A 6,484-nucleotide genomic window follows, 5' to 3' on the forward strand; every position below is an offset into this window, starting at 1 on the left:
TGCAGAGATTCAGTCATGGAATTATAGTGTCTGCCATGTCACCAACGTGAGAAATGACATATAATGAATAGACACAGGGATAGATTTTCAGAAGCAATTAGCAATTCTGCATGAACAACCTAGGTATCCCTTAAGGGGAATTTTTTTTCAGAATGATTTGGGCCTTTACCTGCTCGGTGCTATGATCTGCCTGTTCAAAAAAAGACAGCTAAAAGAAGAGGCATCCAAAATCATTAGCCTCCATTGAAAATTTGCACCTCAGTCTACCACTAATCCATAGGCTTATGCTCTAGGAGAGAAACAATCACCTGGGCCTATATACATAACAAACAACTTTGAATGTCTCCATGATTTTACTGACAAAGTTTGCAAGGAATGAAAAAGAGAGCTAATTTCATCAAATAAATCATTTGTGACAAATGGCTCATCCAGTGCTTGCAGTCAGAAAATTATTATTAGCAACAGCTGGGCTGGTATGACAACCTATATTCAGACATTCTCTTTACTTTTCTGCCTGTCCTTCACTAATCTCTCATTGTGGATGGAGGTCAGAGAGGAGTGAAAAGAGGAAAGTTGTGTGGAAGCTAATGCAATCATTAGGTCATTTTTAACCTTGCTGCAATTATCATACAGAAGGAGTCAACTGAGAATAATGAAAGACAAGATGGTAATTTAGACTCCCTTGAAAAAGAGGAAGAAATGAATACACCTTGTCTCAAAAGCCATCAGGATTTCTAAATTCAATCCTGTGGGAATGAGCAGCTCCTGAGCACTCCTGCGTTGCTCCCTCCTCAGCATAGGCACAGGGTATTCAGAATCTTGGGCCCATGTTTTTACAGATACCTGCCTTTCTAAAGGCTGATGCTGTAGTTTCTTTGATGCAGACATTAAAGGACATGGAACAGAAAATGAAATTAATAGAGGTTCTTTAGTCACAGTATCACTGACCTGCTTCTAGACAAAGTACTTGCTGAGGGCTGAGCTGAAAGTTAATCTGGCCTAAACTATGAAAATTCCCATTTATTTATAGTGTGTGTGTGTGTGTATATCTATATACACACATACATATATACACACATATTTGTACAAGTATGTACAGACACACAGAAATCTGTGTAAGACACTAAAGCAAACAAGGTAAACTCACCCCTCGCTAGGAGATCCATTTATTTCCTACCTACTGACTAAAAATGTTTATTTCTTCTAGGAAGTGAATGTATTTGCATCAAAACTAAAGAGTTCCATGTAGACCTACCACTGTCTTTTCAAAGCAAAGTGATTTTAACTCAGTGAGAGAGAGATGATTATACAGTAATGTGTAGGCCTGAGTCAGACACGCTCATCTTACTTCTGACTGCAGCCAGCTTGAGGTAGGGGAAGCCTCTGCTTTCTGCCAGTCTGGATTGCAGATTGCACTGGAGATAATGAATCCCTCCTACTCGCTAAAGATCTGCTGACAACATGAGAATATTAACATATTGTAACCAAGTACAAGGGTGGGTATTCAAGGGTTTTCTAGTAATCAATGTATTTTTTTTAGTTACTACAAAAACAATAAGTGATCTGAGCAACCACTATCAAAACAAAGCTAAAATTAGAAGTCCTACTTTTTTTTTTTTTTTTTTCTGACTCTCAGGGTCTGTTTTTTGCTTGTTATAAGGGCAGTTATATTGTATGGTGTTGTAAATTCCAGGGTAAGGAAGAAAATCAAACTCAACACTGAGAATTTTTATGCTGGGGATTTAAACTAGAGCAAACAAGTCCCACCACGTTCCCATTAGGGAGGGGGAATCTCAGGAGGCCAAACTTCTGTGCACTTACTAGATGTGTGTTGAATCAGTTGAGGTTCGGGCAGAAAATGTGCAAGATTTCAGATTTCACTGAGCCTGCATGAAGGGAGCTTTCTTGGCTGTGTGCAGGGCTGAAGACCAAGGGTTGAAGACCTGGAGTTCAGCTAAACCCCTGACTTTAACCTGTCACCCACACAGTGTGAGTATGAGCCAAGTTTGAGCTTGAGACTGGATTCAGACTCACTTCCAAGGGTTGCAGAGATGTATCCAGGGTCAAAAGGCAGGATGAAGGCACAGAAAGAGTGTGGCAAAGCTATCCCAGGTTCTCTTTGTTTTCTTAATTGGATTCATTGTCCCATATTATCTCTCCAGTCTGAAAATCTGTTTCATAAATGTAAGAACTCAAAAGAATTATGGCCATCAGTGGCAACAGCATACAACTCTAATCCTATCTGAATAGGCAGCAAAATACAGCCGAGACATTTGACTGTGTTTCTCCATCTTAGGGGTTAAGATGTTCATTGCAGGCAGATCCAGGCAGCAGAGAATCTCAGTGACAGGAAGGTCACAAGCATGCAGCTGTGCTATGTAAAAACCTTTAGCATTGTCTAATATCAAGAATCAAATGTGGAAATGAGGAGTATGTATTGACATCTATGTGTGTTAGTACCACTTATGTAATTGAATTTATTATAAGCAACTTAATTCCCAGAGAGCAATTATAACAGATGGATAAACAAGATGCAATATATTGTTCACTTTATGGCAATGATCACATAATTCCAGCTTCAATGCTTTTACTGTTTGCATGAAACACTGATTAATAAAGCTTTGAAAGGCTGTCAGACAAAGATATATGAATGAGTGATATGAGTGAAATTCTCCCCAGTATAAAATCTAGGGATGCTGTATCAGGGATTAACATGATCTATTCTGCCCACCAGGTTCTCCTTGACAGCAGCTGAGCAGTGACTGCAACCACCTATAATCGTTATCCTCCAATCTAATTCTTTTTTAATCCACTTTTTTGTCCATTTACATCATGAGCCTTTGAGAAACAGCAGCTTCCTCCCTCTCCATGTCTACACGTGCTGTAGTTCTGACCCCACTGTGAAGACTGTAGAATCACAGTATTACTATAGGTCAAGAATTACACAAATAATTAGCACTGCCAGCACAGCAGTGAGCAAATTCACAATATCAAAAAAGGAAATAATCACCAAAAGCTTAGGAGAATGAAGGGTTAATTAATTTACCACAAACCCATGTCACTGGAGATGCATTCTGTGGATTAACATTACTGATACATCCATTTTGTTAAGTGGATACAGTTGTCTGCTGACACTGCTTCACTTGAGATGGTTGTATTATTGAGGTATCTCACAAAAACTGATACCAATTCCCATTAGGGATTTTAGCAAAACTACAACCCAGCTTTTAAGATTTTGAGTATTTTGAAATTAAAGAATGGACTGTGTAACAATCATTTTGGTTCTGAATTAAAAAATGTGTTTCTTAATAATTGTATTATTGGTCAGTTTCAGAAGGAAAAGGGATGCTTAATGAAAGATCAGACACTTGGCTATACCTAGGTGAAACCTTTCTCATTTTTTATCCCCTCAAAGATGACTGAAATGAAAGGTTGAGGTTAAATCTGTGATTTTTAGGTGGTTAGGTGATATCCCATGACTTTTAATTTAGCTTCTGGTACCTAAGATTTCTTTTTTTCTGAGAATTGTTTAATTCCCAAATCTGCTGAATGTGCCCTATTGCCCTTGGGAACTGCTATTTTGAAAACTACTGCTTAAACTTTCTGGGTTAAGCATCCCCTAATGGAACCATATGTAGCTCCACCTAATTTGAATGCTCACTTACATCAGCTGGATGTCATATGGTGTTCCCTAAAATGAAATGCAGTATCTAAATTCTATAGGTTTTATGTAAGATTTAATATAATTTTAAGCTACCTGGAGAAATTGTAAGTATTTAGCTCTGGGAACTTTGTGTTACCTTGTCTTACACTGATACAAGGGAAGATAACACCAAATGAAGGGGACATGGAGCAAAATGAAGAGGACATGGAACAAATGGATTTTTTTAAAGTCTGTGCTAATCTTCACAGGACTTTTTTTGTTTGTTTGTTTTGAGGGGGGTTTTTTTGTTCTTTTTTTTTTTTTTCTCTTTCCTAAGCTCTTCCTAAAGTGTAGATGCTATGTTATTTACTGGGAATAATCCTGTTAGGACGATTATTAGTGTTGTACACATCCATCTCTCCACAGATCACATGCTGCAGGGACACCAACATTTGAAATGAAAGAGTGATATCTCACTATCTAGCCCTAAAGAGAACCCCAGTTTATTACATTCCATAATCTGTATGTGTGATGTCAAATCATGAAGCATAAACTGTAAAGCAGAAGTGAGAAAGACACTTAGAAAAATGAAAGTTTTGTCTTTTTGATAGCAAGAGATTTAGGGTGAGAGGTCATCCTTCAACATTCTCAGTAAGCTTTCTACTGTTTGGCTTTCAGTCTGCTGAAAGACTGAACTACATGCTTTCTTTCTCTATTAAATACTTTTGTGAAGATAAACAGTTATTTTAATGGAACAGGAGATTGCATAATCATTGTGAAGTCCTTGAGCTTTTGGCTGGCTGCAGATTTCTCTGTTCAAGTCCAGATGAGTTATACAATGTAAAAATGCATTTGGTAAGTTTTTCATTGACATTACCAGGAAAGGTGTAATGACTGTCGCTCTGATGTCAGCGGGAAGTGCTGTCAAGAAGGGCAAGGAAAAAAAACCTTAAAACCCCCTGCAGACAATCAAGAAGAAATCTTGTACTCTTGAGTAATTACAATTCTCAAGGAAAAAAATAGACTTGGATAAACCTGGAGGCACCTTTATATTTTTCCTTTTGAAACCTTCCATCTCCCTGACATTACGCTTTGCTGTTCTGTCATTTCTGTCATTGTGTCATGCTGGGATAGTTCTTTTTTCAGGGGGGAGGGAATATATTTGGTCCATACATCCCACTGTGCCAATATTTAAAACAAAATCTTTGTTGAGACTTTTTAAAGAAGTCTTTTAATGAACAAACAGATATATTCTTTGTCTGTTGGAAGAGAAGCTGCAATTATCAGGGGAATTTCATTTCAAATGGCAAGTACATTTTTCATGTGGGTGGTGAGGTAGGAAGCCGTCTCAGTGGTAGGTTACAGTAATGTTTGTTATGTACTTTGAATGTTACTTTTCTGCTTTCAGCATGGTGCTTTTTTTCTGAGGTGCACAGGAAGCCTGGTGCAGTAAAGAGCCTCCCTTCCATGCCATTTTCCCACTTGTAAAGAAATTATGACTGAAATTGCAGTTGTGAAGGTATGCAGTCATGGAAATTGCATCCCAGGGAGGGGTCATGTCTTTCTGGAAGTAATTGCTGTCCCTTTGTCTAGACAGAAAATGGCTGGAAAACTCTCTTGTGTTACTCCGGTTCCTTCCTGTGTGGATAGTTTGCTTTCTTTCTCATTCCCCTTCTTTTCACCACTCCATCCACATCCTTTTTCTTTTCAAAAGTAGTTCATGGACCAGTCATGTGCCATCAAATTATACTCTTCCTTATGACCTTTTTGGATCTCATATCATTCTCAAAACCATCAATGGTGTGGTTCGGTTTTGCTTTGTTTTGGTTTGTTGGTTTTGTTGGGTTTTCTTCACGTTTGAAATTGATGTTGCCTTTAATTGCTTCTTCTTCCCTGAAAGTCCATTGTACTGTCTGCATTGTTTCTGTCTCTGCTTTCTGACTCTTCCATTAGTGCTCCTCCAGGCTTAGAGAGCTCCAGTGAGAGCTCTGCTATCTTTAGCTTTGCTTCCTGTTCTCCAGTTTGGGAGAAACACTTTTATCCCACTAGCAGCAATTTCCCTATTCACTCTTTTTCATTGCTTTGCCTGTTGCTTTGTTACTTCTATCTTTACAAACCTATCTGCACCTGTCACTGTCTGCCCTTGATTTAAAAAATGGAGGGCACACATATCTTGCTGCATGGAGGAAATGCTGCTGATATAAAGCTGAAGGGCTAAAGCCAATGGCTAAAATGCTCAGACTTTTCTATGCAAAATTTCCCTACAACCTCGTCTTCTTGATCTATGGCTGTTTTATGACAGTGGAGCAACCACAGATTAGATTCATCTGGCCTAGTGCTTCCATATTTCATCTCTGTATGTGTTGAAATGTATTTGCTATTTGCTGTGCATATTTTCTATCGCTCCTTTGTATTTGATGAAGTGTTTTTGCCATCTTGCAGAGGCTCTTTGGGTGGGACTCAGCACTGTCTGTACAGGCATAAAGTGTTATTTTAACCATTGTGGGGTTTCCTCTTTGGCCACCAGGAAAATCTCTCCAGAAGGGAGTGAGGCTGCCCCGGGTTATGTGCTCCATGCAGATGGCTCATCCTGCTGCAGGATGCTTTACCTTTCTGCAACTGAGTATTAAATGGCTGTCACTGACAACACAGCACCTCTCATCTTATCTTGCTATCTTAAGCCTCCTCTGGCAGCTTCTCAGGAAGTCAGAGGAGTCACACTTGTGTGGAATCCAAAGGGACAGACAAATTGTAGCAAATGAGAGACAAACCCACATTACAGAGCAATATTTTCCTAGTGCTAATACCTCTGAGTGAAAATGCAGAGTCAGGCATAGTAAT

The sequence above is a fragment of the Zonotrichia albicollis genome, chromosome 10 (genome assembly GCF_047830755.1).
Source record: "Zonotrichia albicollis isolate bZonAlb1 chromosome 10, bZonAlb1.hap1, whole genome shotgun sequence".
NCBI classification, from domain to species: domain Eukaryota; kingdom Metazoa; phylum Chordata; class Aves; order Passeriformes; family Passerellidae; genus Zonotrichia; species Zonotrichia albicollis.